The sequence below is a fragment of the Castor canadensis genome, chromosome 2 (assembly GCF_047511655.1).
Source record: "Castor canadensis chromosome 2, mCasCan1.hap1v2, whole genome shotgun sequence".
Taxonomy (NCBI): Eukaryota; Metazoa; Chordata; class Mammalia; order Rodentia; family Castoridae; genus Castor; species Castor canadensis.
This window is the reverse complement of record NC_133387.1, coordinates 40,245,719-40,265,243: the sequence shown is the minus strand read 5'-3', so window position 1 is coordinate 40,265,243 and position 19,525 is coordinate 40,245,719.

Below are 19,525 nucleotides of genomic sequence, written 5' to 3'. Positions count from 1 at the left end.
GCAGAGTGGAAGAAAATATTTGCCAGCTACACATCAAAGGACTGATAACCAGAAAATACAGGGAACTTAAAAAACTAAACTTTCCTAAAATCAATGAACCAATAAAGAAATAGGCAACTGAACTAAACAGAACTTTCTCAAAAGAAGAAATTCAAATGGCCAAAAAAACACATGAAAAAATGTTCACCATCTCTAGCCATAAAGGAAATGCAAATCAAAACCACACTAAAGATTCCACCTCACCCCTGTTAGAATAGCCATAATCAAAAATACCACCAACAATATATGTTTGTGAGGATGTGGAGAAAAAAGGAACCCTGGTACACTGCTGGTGGGAATGCAAGCTGGTGCAACCACTCTGGAAAAAAATTTGGAGGCTTCTTAAAAATCTAAACATAGACCTGCCATATGATCCAGCTATACCACTCCTAGTGGTATACCCAAAGGAATGTAATACAGGTTACTCCAGAGGCACCTGCACACTCATGTTTATTGCAGCCAAGTTATGGAAACAACCAAAATGCCCCACTACAGATGAATGAATCAAGAAAATGTGGTACTTGTACACAATGGAATTTTACTTAACCATGAAGAAGAATGAAATCTTATCATTTGCAGGTAAATGGATGGAACTGGAGAACATCATTCTGAGCGAAGTTAGCCAGGCTCAGAAGACCAAAAATCATATGTTCTCCCTCATATGCAGACTTTAGATCTAGGGAAAATGCAGCAATGTGATTGGACTTGGATCACATGACAAGGGGAGCACACATACGGGAGATATAGGAATAACTAGAAATCCCAAAACATGAAAGCGTTTGATGTCCCCAATCAAGAAGAACTAATACAAAAACCTTAAAGCTACAGAAGTTAACACGAGAAAAGGGGATCAGGAACCAGTGTAAAAATCCAGTTAGGGATGAATCAACATGGGTTGTAACACATGTGTACACGAAAGCAATGCTAGGAATATTTCTATATAGCTATCCTTAACTCAACTAGCAAAAACACTTTGTCTTCCTTATTATGTTTATGTCTTTTCTTCAACAAAATTAGAGACAGGGCAGAACAGGTTCTGCCTGGAAGTGAGAGTGGGGAGAGGTTGGGGGAGAAAGGACCCAAACAATGTATGCACATGTGAATAAATGAATAATTAGGTAAAAGTTGTTAATTAGATGACTGAAACAGAACATGAAGGAACTGCAGGAAGCAGCTACTACCCTAGGGCTGAGGGAACAAAGCAAGGAGGTTATACATAGTAAAACTTAGAAGCTTGGAGAAGAAATCCCATGAAATGCTGATCTCTGAAGAGAGGTCTCTAGGCAGCTGGTCCCAGTGAGGTACAGTCTGGTCTGTCAGTGTTGAGATGGGAAGCAACTGCCAACTCAGAGAAAAGGCTCTGCAGGACTTATACTCTGAGAAAAAGGAAGCAGGTAGGAAAGAGCATATAGTCCCTTCCTCTTTGCAGCTGTACTCACTCTCTAACCACCCCCTACACACACACACACACACACACACACACACACGCGCGCATGCGCACACACACACACACACACACACTACTACCACTGTGAGGAATAGAACTTAATGGGGACCTAGCTGGCAATGCAGAAATGTAGTTTGCAAAATCCCACCTCCAGCACCATGATCAGAGGGGGGTAGCAGGGAGGACAGATTTAGTGCTTAGATACAAAATTTAGTAACTGGCACATTCATTTAATTCTAAGTAAAACTCTTCCTTTACCTGTAGCCTGTATGTCTGAGATCACCAGAATGTTCTGAGATAAATTGATCAAATACTATTGTGACTTATCTTTTCCTATAATTTTCATCACTGCTGAATCAAAGTTGGCTTTTGTTTTCTTCCTATTACACAGGGATTAGTAAAAAAGATGGAAGTGTTGATTTTAATTTCTATAGTGGACATTCTATTTTTATTGCTGACCACAAGTATGTTGGAGATATATGAAGTATGAAGTGTAAATAAATAAAATTCATCTGTGCCAACTGATAAAATAATTTGCAAATTTTCTATCCTGGGAGAGCATTAAGTTTTAATTATGGACACTTCAAATTTGCTGGCAGTAGATGATGAGAGAGAGGGGGAGAGAAAGAGAGAGAGAGAGAATAAGCAGTCAGATACAGCAATTTTTCAACCTCAGCTGGATCTCTCATTCACTTGAGGGCCACCAGCCTAATGGCAGTGTCTTCCAATTTCTACATGGAAAAGGCCACTTAGGACATAGATAAAATGACAAAAGTTACACATTTAAAGCAAAAATATAAGTTAGGAGTCCCTCAACTTAAAAACAAGGTAGGAAAATGTTTATTCTAAGAATCTGCAGAGAATAGTATTGAATAATCTATGGTAAATTAGTAGGAGAAGGGGTCATTAATTATCTTTTTCTTTTAACTGAAAATTTAAAACTCAGTGGTGTAATGCCTGCCAAGCATGTATGAGTCTTTTGAGTATAATTGCCAGGACTTACCAAAAAAAAAAAAAAAAAAATCCAAACACCCAAACGGTGTCTTTGTGGATTTAGGTATGAAATAAACTTTAAAACTGCTGCAAAAATATGTGTTGATACATCTTGTTATGTGATGGTACTTAACATAAAACAAGACATTTTACTCATGCCAAGAAAAGCTTATTATACAAGTACATTTAAACATAGAGCCCTTCTCATGCCTTCAAAAATTTACTCTATAAATTCCTCAAGATCTTGAAGCTCTTGTTTAAATTTAAGAGTTCTGAAGAGTTGGAGAAATGTAGTTTGTATTTACTTCAATTTTCAAGAATGGTGGTTTCAATATATCATAACCTTGCAGAAGGGAAGGGTAAGACAGCATGACTTATTTAAATCATTTTTCTATGTGACTTTGATATCCACCTTCAGGTTTAGAAACAATGGAAAATGTAAACATAGAGGTATAGAATTGCAATATAAAGAGAGATGTTATCCAACTCATTACATTTATGATTATTTTGGTTGGTGTGATAAGCAAGTTTAAATGATGATAATCAGAACACTAACAACAACAACAACAACAAAAACCACTGATACCCAGAATCAAAATGACTTATCAGGGCAGGCTTCTCTTTATGTCTGGAATCCACCCAAGGGAGTGTTAGGTAGCACACAGCAATGGCATAGGAATATTGACAATGCTTAATTAGGAAAGGCCTGGTAGGGACTGAGGCAAGGCCAACGGATATTGATCAGAGCCTGTGAGGTTCCCTCAAGGTGGGGTAAAGCAGGGAGTGGATCCTGCTAGGAGTCAGTGTTTGGGGCACTTTTCTGGTTAGAGAGTCCTGGTATAGGCTCTTGTTTCCAATTTTCCTAAAATACAACTTACAAGGGTCAGTGCTCCTGGATCACCAGCCTCTATTTCTTTTCTGTTAAGGTTTGTAATCCTATTTCTATCACATCAAAGCCCCTTGACTTGAAAAGCACTTTCTGAACCAACCTGACTTCACATTATCTGAACATTATCACCCACATACGTCTCTTTTATTAACTTATCTGTGTTAGAAAAACTCTGCTAGAGAACAGACTCAAAATAACTTTATGTTATTATCTGTGGTCTCAAGTTTTTCAGGTAGTATTCTTCATAAACAAATCTATAAAAAGAAATAGAAGTATGTAAAAACCCTTGGCATTTTCATAATTAACATTTGTGGTGGTCCCTGCCTTCATTTAGCAGCTTCTGTCACTATAGCAAATACCTGAGATAATCTATAAAGAGAAAAGATTTATTTGGGCTCACAGTTTTAGAGATTCCAGTCCATGATCAAGAGATCCCATTGCTTGGTCTTATGTTTGTGTGGGGCATTTCAGGGGATGAAGGCAGAGAAAGAACAGCATATTGTGGCAGGAGCACACAGCAAAGTAGAACCAGTTGCCTTATGACCAAGAAGGGAAAGAGGAAGAAGAGACCAGAGTGCCTCAATCCCTTCAAGGACACATTGCCAATGACCAAAAGCCCTCCCACTAGTTCCCTCCTCTTAATGATGTCACCACTTCCCAATACCACAAGTTAGGGATCAAGTCTAACACATGGGCCTTTGGGAGACATTTAAGGTCCCAACTACAATACCTTATTATATGTTAATTTAAATGAAGATAATGAAATCCACTCTATAGAGGTGTTGTGATGATTAATGATATAACATTTAATCCGGAGCACTGAGCAAGAATTTAAATGTCAGAAGCTGAAAGTCTGCAGGTACAGAGTGAGTCTTTTTTGTTATAGAGGAAAGAACCCAGTAAAATTCAATAATTCAATTAACAATTAGCTCAATTTTGAAGACTCTAAGTTTCCTGAATATACTAGGATTCCTCCACACAGTCTTCTGTACCTTTAATTAATGAAAGCATTTTACCCTCAATTAGAATTCTAGACAATTTAGAGGAGTGGTTGGAATAAGGTTTTGTAGCCACACCACCCACGTTGAATTCCTCCCTTGCCTTACTGGAGTGATGTTAGGGAAGTTATTTTTACCTCATTTTACCTCTCGGTCTCATTTTCTCATGCCTATAATAGGGATAATAATAGTATCTTCTATAAGATTATTAAAAGGATTAAATGAGATAATATATGTCAGGTGCTTACAACAGAGGTTGGCTATGTCAACCAATGTTAGCTCACCTCTAGTGGTAAATTTGAAAACATCTTTCAAATCAATCCAGCTTCTGTCAATTTATTTTTAACTTAGCTCCAGTAACAACAAAGCTTTAGCAGTTTTCCCCACTGGTTATAAGCAAGCTTATAAAACTGTTTTAAAACCTTATTTAAGGTTTATTATTTATTTATTTATTTATTTTCTACAAAATCAAATAACAGGAGGGTGAAACAAGTCCTGCCCAGGGGGGAGGTCTGGCACCAGTGGGAGGGGGGAGGTTTTGGGGAAAGGGTTAGAAGGGTGAATATGATGCAAAAATGTATACATATGTATGTAAATGCAAAAATAATACCTGTTAAAACTATTCCAGGAATTGGGGGTGGGGTGGGGAATGAAGGAGAATGGTAGAAAAGGTGAATTCATGTATGATATATTAGATACATTGTAAGAACCTGTGTAAATGCCACAATGTACCCTGAACAATCACAAAAACAAAGGAAAAAAGAAACATTTATATATATGTCATAATGAAACACTCTGTATAGCTATCTTAAACAAACAAAAACATCACTAAAAAAAAAAAAAAAACTGAGGACAGGAAGGCAAAATAGGTCCTGTCTGGGAAGGTTGGTACATGGTACCAGTGGGAGGAGGAGGATATAAGGAAATAAGGAGGGTGAACACGGTGGAAATACTATGTATACATGAATGTAAATGGAAAAATGAGACCCGTTGAAACTCTTCCAGGAATGAAGGGAGGAGGGGGGATTAAGAAAGAATGATGGAGGGGGTGAATTCAACTGTGATATATTGTAAGAAGTTTTGTAAAAGTCACACTGTACCCCAGTACAAAAATAAAAAATAAAAAATAATTAAAAAGAGTAATAATTACTTCCTATCAAAAAGAATTTATTATTCCAGGGCACTCTACAAATCTCAATGGGTTGTTTAGTGTGTCTATGGAGCTGTCATTTCTAGTACCCACTTTGACAACTAGTATGTTTGGCTTCTTTAATCTGCTTTCCTTTGATGTGCAGCAATCTCCAAATCTGTATCTTTCTGTCAATAATAAGTATGTTATGATGTAGATGACCTAGCTCTGTGTTGCTAGGAACCTGAGCTGAAAAATACCATAGAAATACAATAAAAGAAAACAATGTTATCTTTGTTTTGCAAGAGTACACTTGATAATATGTTGGCAATTTTTAGGTCACTTCAAATAAAGTGTCAATTATAGCAGACACATTTGACATTTAATAATTAGTCATTCATATCACAAAATAATACTGTCTCATAAGCTTTCTGTTTGTCCTCAGAATTATTCTTTGAGATGCTTTAAATAGATGATGCAGTGATCATGATGTAACTAGTTCACTTTATAAAGCTTAATCTAAAATGTATTAAAGAATGCTAGGGGATCATAAATGATGAACATATGCATTGAAAATCAACTGCTGATGAAATCTGGGCATAAAATTAATGAGGTGATTTGTGTTTTCTGGTAACTTCTCATCTCTTCATGGGATTTCCCATTAGAAAAGGGGTTTAAGAACCAATTGACATTTGTTTATCTTTTCTAGTAATAATTTTTCTTTCTCCAACTTATTTTCTTGTAATGGTTTTGGGACCAGCTATCATCAGCAGCATTATATTGTGTGATATTAAAATACAGTTAAAGCAGGAGAAAAAGCATTACAACTTGAATAGTAAAAAAGTGAAGAAAATATAAATGAATGTGCCTAAAAATAAATGACCCAAAGGGAAACAACCAAAGTGCTCCCTTTTTTGTAGTTTGGTAAACAGAAAATGCAGGCCTCATTTTTTGTAAATGGAAAATTGAATCCTCATTTCTGAAAGAGCATAAAAATAGACTGAATTCTTTTAAAAAGCAATATGGTTGGAAGATAACTGTGTTGTGTGAAGAAGCATAGCCAACACCAGTTTCTTCCTAGGAATTCATTAAAAGAGAATTGATTAGCAGATTTGATATTCTTTAGCATAAATTAGATTTTATTTTGCACAAATCTTAGCTGGAAATGAATTGGCAAAATAATATGCCTTCTAATGTAATTAGATTGTCTTCTATTATAAATCATTTCAGAAATGAAATCTCTACTTTTTAGCAAGAAATGAATGCACATTTTAGCATAATTAAATGAAGACCCAGACAGAACCTGAATTGCATGTGCAGTGTGGACCAAAATGGTATGCATAGCACCTCCATAAATGCCTGATTTGAATATAAGTAACTCTATACAAGATATAAGTTAAGTTTAGTATGTTTATTTGAAGATCTATTTTTATAACTTGAGAAATCTCAAGAATTTTACTTGTTTAAATAAGTTGGATTTGATGCAAAAAGGTTATCCATCTGCTTCTTCTGGATAATTAAGAACTTAGGATATTTTTAAACAACATGACTAAACTGAATGTTATTAAATGCATAACTGTTATAGTGGGAAGTATTGTGGTTGGGGATGAATTAGAACTCACCTGAATCCTGCTTTTGTCATGCACTGTCTGTGCGATCTTAAGTCATAGTCACCTCTAAACTGGGGATACACAACCTACCTTGAGTTCATAGTGAGGACTGAGAGACAGGATGAATGCAGGTGCCTTGCTGGTGCTCACTTAGTACATAAAGTACCTTAGAAGTAGCATTTTAAAAATTCCTCTTCATGAGAACTTACTAAAGAGGACTTCTGAGGACAAGACAAATCAGATTAACTTAAGCATTTATACTCTTCTATCATGATCCTTGTACTATCCTCAAGTCTTAAAATGGAAAATGTGGGTTTAAATCTACCTTCTTACTCTGCTTCCTCTTCATCCTGCCTGATCTATGCTCTGTTTTTCTCTTTTTTCTTGATTTCTTTTGGAGCAATTGATTTTTTTTTTTAATAATCCATTCTTTTTCCTATGTGGTCTGAAAGCTATGAAATATTTTACTTTAGAAACAACAAATTCACTAGTTCTTTAAATCTTACAGCAGGAAAATACAACTAAAATGTTATTACTTAACACATTCCTTATTTTAAATTCCACAAAATTTTATTATTTAAGATACTATATTGGTTATTATTCTTTGCAGTATATTGATTATTTCATTTTATTTTCTCTTGATTTTTCCTGTTGCTATTGATAAGTCACAGCTGTCAGTATACATTTTTCCTCTTTAAAGAGAATCTTTCTTAAAAAAAAAAAAAAAAGCTAGGTATTCTTTTTGTCTTTTCTGCAATTTCATTATAATATGTCCAGATGAAGATTTTTAAAAATTTTTACCTTGATCTGGATCCATTATTCCTTTTCACATCATAGTTAAAGTTATAAACTCAATTCTCAGTTATAAACATCTTATTTACAAAACACCAAAAAACAAAAAATAAAACAACAAAACTCTAGTTATAACCAAACAACAATCTCCACATTCAAACAAAGCAACCATTTTTGGACTTAGAAGAGAACATCGAATTCTTTATTTCTACTTCTCTTCTGAAGCAAGTGTAAGCATGACATTTATTGCCTTCTTTAGTTTCCCATGCATACTGGAATAAGGTTTGAAAAACAATGAAGGGTAAGCAAATGACTAAAAATGTAATCACCTAAATGATTTCAATGAAACTTTTCTTTGACTATACAAAGTTTGTTGGGCACAATAAAGGATTTTCTCTCTTTGATATCAAATATGACTAACCAAAAAGTAGAGAAGTATGATTCCAAGGTTAAGTAGTTCAATATGTATGTTTAAATTCAGAGGATTGCCTGTTTAAGAATACAGGCAGGCATTTGCATAGATAGATGATAAGATTTGAGTGTGTATTACAGGCACTTTGGGTAGTCATGGATTTTGGTAAAGTTTTGTAACTAGAAGCCTTTTATCCTTGTCAGTACAAAACTGATTTCAAGGTAGGAATGTCTAATTTGTGAATATCGGAATAAACTAAACTATCTCTGCAGTAAATAGTCCCATTCAGGCAAGGGACTTCAATGAGCTCCTTTTACTTTCAAAGGTTTTATTTTCAAAACTCTATAACCCTCCACAAGGGCACCTCCAGGGTCCCTGGACTTGAAAAATGACTTCAGGTTTCTTATCAATCCTTGGACAAATCTTTTGATTTGGTTATTATCTAACAGCCATGACTTTGCATACATATTCACTGACAAACTCCTTCAGATACCATTTGTCTTACTATGTGTAGTAGAAAATAGTTGTATAAACAGGAATGAAAATAATCCTACATCAGTGCTGGGTTTACTCTAGTTAGCACTCCACTTCCTTGATATAACAGCAAAATAAAGGTATAAAAAAGAAATTATTTTGAGGAAATTTGACATGTAATTCAAAATACTTTAAAATTTCCCTTGTGATTCTTTGACCTGGGGATTATTTAGTAGTACATTACTTTCAAATATATGGGGATGTTTTTAGAATCATTTTCATTATTGTTTTTTATTTCTTTCATAATCAGAGAAAGTATTTTATTTGATTTTTATATAGTCATTTATAATTTAATACAACTTGCTTCTGGGTCCTGCAAGTGGTCTGTCTCAATAAAATTTATGGATTATTTGAAAAAATGTGTACTCTGTAATTTTGTATAATACTCTGAACATATCATTTAATTCAAATTGATAGCATTGCTCAGTTATTCTATAACCTTACTGGTTGGTCTGTTGTTCTAGCAATTGCTGGCACAATAGTGTTTAAATCTCCAAATACAATTATAGAATTGTCTGTTTTTTTCTTTATTTCTGTCAACTCACCCTTCATTTATTTTGAAGTTCTGTCATCCAATGCTTGCTCAGATAGATCCTTTGGAAGAGATATTTAATAGTCATAAAAGGATCTACCTATCACTGGTAATGTTCTTTATCTTCTGATCTACTTTTTCTGATACTAATATAGACACATTAACTTTTTTTATGACTAATGTTTGCATGGAATATTCCTTTAAAAACTACCAGTGTTTTATATCTACAAGTGTTTTTTTGTAAACTACATAGTGTTAGAGCTCACAGAGGTCCCAAACTCTCACAGAGGCCAGGGATACTGTTAAACATCCTATAATACACAGGCAGCCTCCCACAAGAAAGAACTATCTGGTCCCAGATGTCAACATTGCTGAGATTGAGAAATTATAGTCTAGTTTGTCAATCTCTGATTTTTAACTGAAGCCATTAATCTATTTACATTTAATATAAAATTATCATTAAGGCTAATTTTAAATCTAACATCTTGCTATTTGTTTTTTTATTTGTCCTATTGATTCTTTACTTTGTTCTTCCTTTCCTGCCTTCTATTGGATCAATCCACTAAATTTTTACCATCTATTTTATCCTCTGTTAATTTTTAACTGTATTTTCTTGGTTTATGATAAATACCCTGTTCTTCATCAAAGTCTTAATTTATCCATTCATTTATTTAGGTCAGTATGAGTACATGGCTTCTCATTTAATAGTCCATTGCTATCATTATTTGCTTTGTTGCTTGAATTATCTCAGCTCTGGCCCCTGGTAGTTGTTTCAAGCTGATTTCTGTGTCTTTTTTATTTGTTCCCATCATTCACTGAGTACCTTTTTGCTTTCTGGTACTGACATTTTCAAAGCTCACTGTGAATTTCTGATGCTTCAGCAAAAGTAGTCAGAAGTAATCAGCTATTTCACCAAAGAGCTCTTGTTCCTTTCAGTGGGAAAAAAAGATCTCAGAAACCAAGACCTGAGATCTAGTTATTTCTCTGTAAACACATACAGTTGTCCCTCCTCATCCACAGGTTCAGCATCCACAGATTCAACCAGCTGTGAACAAAAAAATTAGAAAAAGTGTATGGCTATCTGGAATATGTACAGACTTTTTTCCCTATCATCATTCCCTAAACATTACAGTGAAACTATTTACATGGCATTTACATTGTATTAAATATACTCTGCAGAGGACTTAAAAGTACACAAGAGGGTGTGCATATATTATATGCAAATACTACACCATTTTATATAAGAGATTTGAGTAACTGTGGATTCTGGTCAGAGGTGGTTCTGGGACCAGTCTCTCAATGGATATGGAGAGATGACTGTATTTACATATTTACATCAATATTTGTTTCTATACTTATCTGATACTTCTGCTTCCAATTCAATACCTTAAGGATCATTCTAGCTCTATTTCCATATTTGCAATTTCTTACATCCACAGAATTTATTCCCATTGTCATTAATTTTTTTCTTATTGAATAATCTCCCTCATCCTACCCCATCCCAGGCATGGATGCCATCTTCATCCCGTGCAGATGGAGTCTCTTTGCAGTCTGTCTCACGCCACAACACTTCACACAGGCACCCTTTGCACCTACTCACCATCCACCTAAATTTTCTGATGTATTTATTGTCTAAAATTTAAATTTGGTTCTAAAATTTCCTATCTCTTTCCCCATAATCAGTCCTTTTGTGTGAATTTCTCAGATTTTTAAAATATTCTTGTCTATTGGTAAAAGTCTTTTGTTTACTGACTCCTTATTCCGGATAATAGCTCCAATACCTCTGCTTCTTTGTACAATTCCTTTTTTTTTTTTTGTAGGTACTAGAGTTTGAACTCAGGGCTTTGGGCTTGCTAAGTAGGTGCTCTACCACCTGAGTCACTCTGCCATCACTTTTTATTCTGGTTATTCTGGAGATAGGAGTCTTGCTTTTCGTCCAGATCAGCCTGGACTGTGATCCTCCTATTTTACATTCCCCACTGTCACTAGGATGACAGGCGGGCACCACCACCAGCACACCCAGCATTTTTTCATTGAGATGGGGGTCTCTAAAAGTACCTCTTATTCTCCCTGCCCCCCAATTGTCTGGCCTGAAATTGCAATCTTCCCAATCTCAGCCTCTCTAGTAGCTAGGATTACAGGTGTGAGCTACTGGTGCTAGGTAGACTGATTATTTTCCTTTTTTTTTTTTTTCTGCAGTACTGGGCTTTGAACTCAGAACCTCATGCTTGGGAAGAAAGTGCTCCACCACGTGAGCCCCTCCACCAGTCTGTGTATGTCTTATAATTTCTTAATTATGTTCTGAATTGTATAAAAGAACAGTGAAAAGTAAAGCGTAATTTTGCGTTTATGTATCCAAAAGCACATACCCTTCATTCTGTGTGGTTAGGATGAGAGATTTATCCTTCAAAATCCCCTGTAAGTCTGAGCTGGAGCTGGGCTGAAGCTTTAAGTAGATAACTTCTCCTCCAGTTAGCCCAATTCCTAACCTCCTTTGCCTCAGCTGCCAAGAAACTGAGCAATTTGATCTTTTTAGTGTTTGAGCTGGAAGAGAGTTAGGGCTCATTCTGAGTTAATTTTGACTCTTATTTAGTTTCAGCTCCAGCAATGCAAGCACTAGAATCCAAGCACCATGAGAGTGTGCTGCTTGGGTTTTTTTGCTTACCAGGCCCTCCTCTATTTTCACTATCTGGCCAACATTCCAGAGAAGAAGCAGGAGGACTACTGCACCAGCATTTAGTGCCCTTGCTGACCCATTTCACCACTCCAAAGTATTATCAAATGCTTAGCTGTTTTCTTTGTCCCTACAAAATCGTCAACTCTACTCCTCACCCACCAGTGTGCAGATGGGAATTGGCCCCAAAAATGGAAGCTGTTGTGGTCGCTGCTCAGTTTATGGGAAATTCATCCCTCTCTGGAATTTATTTCACCTAGACTTGCTTATATACACAAATCTATAATAACTCCATTAAAGAGTACATTTATTTCATATGGATTTTTTCTAATGTTTTCACTGGAAAGCATTAACATTTTATATCCTAAACAGAAGAGGAAGTTGATTTCACCATGTTTTCTAAAAAACAAAATTAACATTGGCTTTTTAGTTCAAGACAGTGAACACATGTCTTTATGTCTTTAATTTCCATTAAAGTAATAGTAAAGGAATAAGCAAGTGACTATACTAACAAAATGTAGTTAAAGGAATGACCTGTCATCAGACCAGATATTTTAGTACATATTCAGACAATAAAAAAGGATACAAGAGTATGAAACAGGGTGTCAGAGAGGAGCAGCTGTAACCCAATAGCCTCACAGAAGATACTTCTTGGAGGAGCATCTTAGATCCAGCACAACCCTAGAGAGGCTCCAGCCTCAGGTATTGCTGGAAAATTGAGGAAGGGATTAAGAAGTGGTGCTGATGCTGGATGTGGTAGCTCAAGTCTGTAATCCTAGAAATTTAAGAGACTGAAATTAGGAGGACTGTGATTCAAGGCCAGCCCAGGCAAAGAGTTTGAAAAACTCCATCTCAAGCAATGACTGGGCACCATTACATGACCCTGTCATCTCAGCTATTCATCTCAACATCTCAGCACAAACAGAAGGATGGTGGTTCAGGCTGGCCCCAGGAATAAAGTGAGAACCTATCTCAAAAAATAACTAAAGCATAAGGGCTGGTAGAGTGGCTCAAGTAGTAGAGTTCCTGCCTAACAAGTGTGAGGCTCTGAGTTTAACCCCAAGTACTGAAAAAAAAAAGTATGGCTGATATTTATTTGTGCAGTTAATAAATGAAAGTCTTTCTTTATAGTGACCAGTGCTTGCAGTTGTTTACTCCCTAGGCAAAATAACTCCAAGAGGAGTTATATTCCTGAGAGAGCATCACTCTGAGGTGTAGGTATTTACACCTGAGAGTAAGACCTTCCTTTTTCTGACATGTGGAGAATTCCCATAACTTCTGGCTTTCCATTCTTTCTCTTAATATGAAGCCCTCTGGTTGACAATTCCCATCAAGGATAAAGAGATTTAAGCCAGCCTTTTTAGTGCCTCCTTTTTAAAGATGAAAAGTCTTCAGATGCTTGAGGAAGGCCTGGAATACAAAAGAGAAACTAACAGAATGACAACAAATTACAGAGGAAGCAAAGGAAATTCAGAAATCCAAGGAGAACTCTAAAACATCTCTAATTAGCATTTAGAAGAATCTAAGTCACTAAATCCATATAATGAAAAAGGAACTGTAAATAAAGAGCTCTTGAAAATTACAATTATGATTGCTTATGGAAAATATGAGAAATATTGAAGCATAAACCCAAGAAATCTTCCAAAATGTAGAATAACATAGAAAGAACAAATACAGGACAGGTTATTAATAATGTGAGCAGAAAGAAAATAGAAGAGAGAAAAAAATCTGAGGAAATAAAAATTTCAGAGCTCTAGAAGACACAAGTCTTCAATCAAAAGGATTTGCTATGAAATTCTGATGACCACAATATACCCAAACTCAAAAATATTGTAATAAAATTTCAGAACCACCAAGGATAAAGAGAAAATATTTTGAGAGAAGATCATAAAACTTTGATAGAGAAAGACTAGAATATTAACAAAGAAGCAAGACTCAGATGGCAGTAGATAGCAATGGAAACTGGTCTTCAAGTTTCTATGGACTAGAATTCTCTACTTAATCATCCCAAGGGTGTGGGTAGAATAGTAACTGTTAAGACAAACATGCATAAGAACATTCATTTTTCTTCCATCAGTCCTTTCTTTAGAATGCATTTCATAAAGTGCTCCAATTAAAGTGAGCAACTGGGAGAGAGGAAAACGTGGGACTCAAATGTTTTCCACTACTGGAAAACAGACAAGAGAAACCCTAGGATGGCAGCCTTAGAGAAGCTCTAGCGATCAACTGGTGCTGTCTAGAAGAGAAGAGTGGGATCCATGGAGAGAACTTGGAGGGAAATGAGACCCGATCATTAGGTTGTTTCACCTCAGGAGGAATGGAAGAAAAGTTAGGGTTTCGGGGGTTGGATTGTGGGAAGACAATCAGAAATACAGGGTGAAAATTGTACAAACAAGAAATGTAGCCTCAGCATATTTAGTGATATGTGAACAATATTCATGAAGTCATAATAATGTAATTGTGCAACTGTTAGCATCTAGAATCAGCCATTGAATAAGCAGAGAATATTTGACTATGGTCAGTTAACAAAGAGACTCAAGTGGCAAGTTAGAGGCAGTAGGGAAAGTAAAGGGAGAAGAAATGGCAGAAGTGCTAACACCTTCATAAATGGCAGGGCAGCAAGACATAGTGTCTATAACTGAGGAAGTGAGAAATAGAGTTTTAATTATATTAAAATGATGAAAAAACTGAGAGAGGCACCAAATTTTTATACAACCATTTGGAAGGATAAGAAAAGAGGTACTGTTTAAGTAAAATAAAGCCTCATCTATCATTACAAATCATTAATAGACAATACCTAAACTTGATAAATTAACAAATTAGCATTATAAATTATGGACAGCACATTATTTATAAACAGGGAATCAATTACCTGAAGAATTTAACAGTGTCAGTTTCCTCGGGAAATTTTGAAATGGGACTGTTATATTTCATTATGAATCTTTCAGTATGATTTGATTCCTTCAATCTATTTGAAGGTATAAAAGATTTTAAAACACAGTTATAGTAAAAAATTCAGGAAATAGGAAAAATTCAAAACACATGCACCATAGATAACTACTTTCAACATTTTATTTAGAACTGTATTAAATTTATTTTACTACTATAAAGAACTGAGTATTTATAATATTCATTCCCTACAAAAACATGCTCTCTGTATTTAGTCTTCAATATTTCAGTGCAGTTATGACTTTCTTTTAACATTTCTGGTAAACAGTCTCTATTTCTGTTTTTGTTGATAGAAAACCCTTTTTCTTATTATATTTGAAACTAGGTATCACTGGTAAAAGAGATATTTAAATGAAGGGACTCTTAACAAAGGTGAAGGGATAGGGTAGTTACTGCAGAGTAAGAAGTCAGACAAAGAAGAAAACTGCCAAGAGGAGGGTCAAGAATAATCCTATGATTCTGTGTGTATGCATGTGTGTGTGTGCATGTGTGTGAGAGAGTTAGTACTGGGGCTTGAACTCAGGGCTTTGTACCTGCTAGCCAAGCACTCTACCACTTGAGCAACATACCCAGCCCTTTTTGCTTTACTTCATTTTTCAGGTAGGATCTTGGGCTTTTGCTTAGGGCTAGTGTCAGTACAAGATCATCCTATCTCTGCCTCCCAAGTAACTGGGATTACAGGCATGAACCACCACATCTGGCCTAACTTCTTTCTTTTTTTGCTTTATTGTCAATATTTATTGAATGGGCATATGAGCATGTACTGACATTAGGAATAACTTTTTACAGATTTAACAGTTATTTAATATTCTTCTTTTCCATATTGTTTCTCACCCTCATGGATAATGTAAGAGGTTCAGGAGTTGGAGATTAAAGACAGATTTGTGAAAAGGATCCTTGCAGAGAGATGATTATTATAGCATTTGAGTACCCTCACTGAGAGGGAGGAACAGGGGTGGTTGCTTCTTGTCTCAAATCCAAATGCAAAGAGCTTTAATTGGGCCTCTCAGAAAAGTTGATACATGGTTCTGCCATGTGGGCTGATGTTGACTCTTACCTGAGAAATGTGAAGGACCACTGAAGGATTGCCCAGGTACTAAAAACCAAGATAAAGAGGTAGCTGCAGAGCTACATGTGTGCCAGACTTGTCAGGGCAAGGCTGTGAAAAGGTTTCCATGGGCTAAAGAAAGGCCATGAATGGGGTGTCATGTAGGCCCTACCAGTGCAGCCCTCCTAGAACACAAAACAGACCTCAGTAGCCAGAAGCTGGTTACCAGATGAGTTCCTAAAGATATGAAAAGAGTAAGGTAAGTATGCAAGTGAACGTAGCTGGGAGATCCCTAGTAACAGGATCTGTGCAGTGTTTGCTGCAAATACCAGCCAGGTGCTGAGGACTAGAGCCAGGTTACCACAGTGCTAGTCATATTAAAACTTTTCTGACCTCCTTACCTTTCCTACAACACCTCTAACCTTTCTCTCATCCCTTGAAGGGTCCAACAATTAAGAGTGAAGAAGGAAGGGTAGAGGAAAAAAAAATAAGTCATCCTTATTCCCTTTTACAGTTAGAGAAGGCAGTAGTAGCTGTAATTTTGACAAGGTTGGAATCTTTGACCATTACAAGGAAATGGTCATTCTCATTACAAAACTGAGACTGTATCTTCAAATTGTACTTAGGAAACAAACAAGCAAGAAAGTATGGAATAGCTTGACTGAAGGAAAGTAGTAGACAAAGCAAATAATTTGAAACACTATGAAATCAAATAGTTACTTTGTAATTTCACCTCATATGTCCTGGTTATTTATCATACCACTTACACTACTCTACTTCAGGAGCACCACCATGTCCAAATCTTGGTTTTTGTTCTGTTGTCCCAGAGCTGAGTTCTCTCACTCTGCCCAACTATAGTGATTTTTAATAGTTTACTTAGGTTTCATTTCTGCTTCTCTCCAAGAAGCTGGGTCTAGGCTCTTTATTCCTTTTGTCCACCCACCTGAAACAGCTAAGTTTCTGGAACACTATATCCCAATGTCAGACCCCCTCGACCATTCAGGACTAGGGCAAAAGTATAATTACTTAACCCTGCAGTTCACTGCAGTTCTTAGCTTTTCTCCTTCCCTCAAGCTATGAACCAGATGTCCTGATGTATTTCAGGGTTCCACAGCTGTTTTACCTTTCATTTGTGACCAATTCCAGGTCACCCAGAAGCCTCATTCCATGCCCATCCTCCATCATGACTGCACCTCCAGCTGTGGCACACACACGTTTTTATTAGCATATGATAGTTACGCAGGGGGTCTTGTGACTTTTCCATATACATATATTGTACCCTAGTTTGGTTCATCCCCTCCATTAAATGCAGCAGAGTTCCAGAACCTCATCCTTTGACCGCTTCTCAGGACTGAAAAGTGACTTCCAAGATTGGTGTTTCAGCTCATTCGTCCAGAGTTCACATATGAACTCTGGTCTGAAGCAAAGGATCTCTCTTTCCTAACTACTGAGCCTGCCTCTGAAAGAAATACGCTAGGAAGCCTAGCATCCAGAAAAGCAGGCCTAGATATCTTAGGCATCAAATTCATGGGGCAGCCAAGCACAGAGCATTTCCAGTCTTAAGTCATTTGGCAAGAGATGCAGAGAGGTGTCTGTTTCAAAGGTTTCCTGAGTCATCCAGCAAGCTGAGCTTCAACTTCAGTGGGTCAGCTGGGAAAAGGAGCTGGCTGATGACTCCATTAGTAGGACTTGATAGGATCCTTCTTTGTGGAGTTGGGTCTTTTATGGATTTTGAGTGGAATGGCCTAGGTGTGTCATGCATTTAGAAGGTTCAGGGATGGGAGAAGGAGATGGTCTTTCCAGTGTGTAATTCTGGGTCATTTTTGGTGAAGAATTAACTATAACTAGTCTTTGGGATCCAGTTACCAGATAGTATGGAGTGAGAAGACTCCTCCATGATTACTAGCACAGCCTGATTCCCTGACCTTTCATTGGTAAATTTCACTTTGAGGACAGGTGGCCACTTAGGAACTGCTTAGTAGCTCACTGATGTTGGCTATGTTGCTCCCCATTCCACTCTGCTGAAACGTCACTACCTACAGGTGGTCATCTGGTGCTTGGTTTGCTAGGGGGCTGCTTATCTTACCACTGAACTTCATAGTTCCTGTCCATCTTCCACCACCATCTGGATTATAAGTATTAACTTATATCTAGTAAAGCTTGGGTGGCAAGTTCCTGCCTCTGGACTAAGGAGGAACTTTTAGTGATGTTTTATAGACTTGTGGACCAAGCTTAGTTCTCTAGACATAGCTCCCCATCAGATTTAAGACTCTTCCCTGCACTCACCATCACCCTTCCACCTCTAACATGTTTTTGAAGACACAATGACGTAAAAATTCAGTTCAGCAGTTAAGTTGCCATGTTCATTACACTGTCCATGCTACTCCTCCATTTTGAACATATCTTGGATGCAAGCTTCCAATCCATTCATAAAATGGGAAGACACTTTTCATGCCAGATATTTGCCACCAGCACTATCTGTGCATCCTCCCAAGGTGCCTAATGTGTCTTGAGACCAGTATGTTAACTCACATGAGTTAACATACTGCTTGTTAAAAATCACTTGGTGGTCAGGTATTGTGGGAGACCAGTAACTAAATGGACTGAGAAGAAACCTTGACGTGAGCATGGTCATATCAAGTCCTTTGTGCTGAGAAGGAAAGACCCCAGCAAGAAGGCAGTGAGCAAGGTTCAGCAAGGCTGCCTTGCAAGAGGGGAGGCTGAGGCAGTGGAAATAGACCTTGACATGAGCACAGCTCTGTCAAGGGCCTCTTGGCTGATAGACATGAACCCAACCAAGGGGAGGCAAGATTCAGCAAGGCTGCCTTGCAAGAAAAACAGGACATGCTGACCAAGTCAGGATAGTCTGAACTAAATAACAACATACCACAGCTGCTCTGTTCCTGCCACCCACGCGACTAAGCCCACAAAAACTCGACTTGTATTTCACCCCACTTTCTCACACATACTGTATAAATAAATGCGCTTGTAGGCAGAGGTGGCCCCAGCTTTTCTCTACGTCTGTCTGTGTTTTTTCTTAAATCCCTGGCCGCTCCCAGTCAAGTCATGAGACCTGCTCACGCTGGCTGTGAGAAGGTAAGGTGGTCCATGACTGCAATACCAGTTACATAGGAAGCAGAGACTGGAAGGACTGCACTTCACAGACAAACTCGTTAACAAGACCCCCATCTCAGTAAAGATGCCCAGGTGCATCTTTACTACAAAGAGGCACAGGTGGGACCGCGGTCATGCACATAAAAGTTAGTACAATGCCTAGAACCTAGTAAGCACTCAGTAGATGACAGCCATTGTTATTGTGGATTAAGTTTTACATGGAAAGGAAGAAAGGAGTCTAAAAGCTAGGGCTGGAAAGAGGAATACTTCTTCCAATTAGGTAGGAAAGAATGGGTACATGGATATGGATTGCAGATTAAAAACCCTGCCCCATTCTCCTTAGCAATACTTAACTGTGTAGGTCA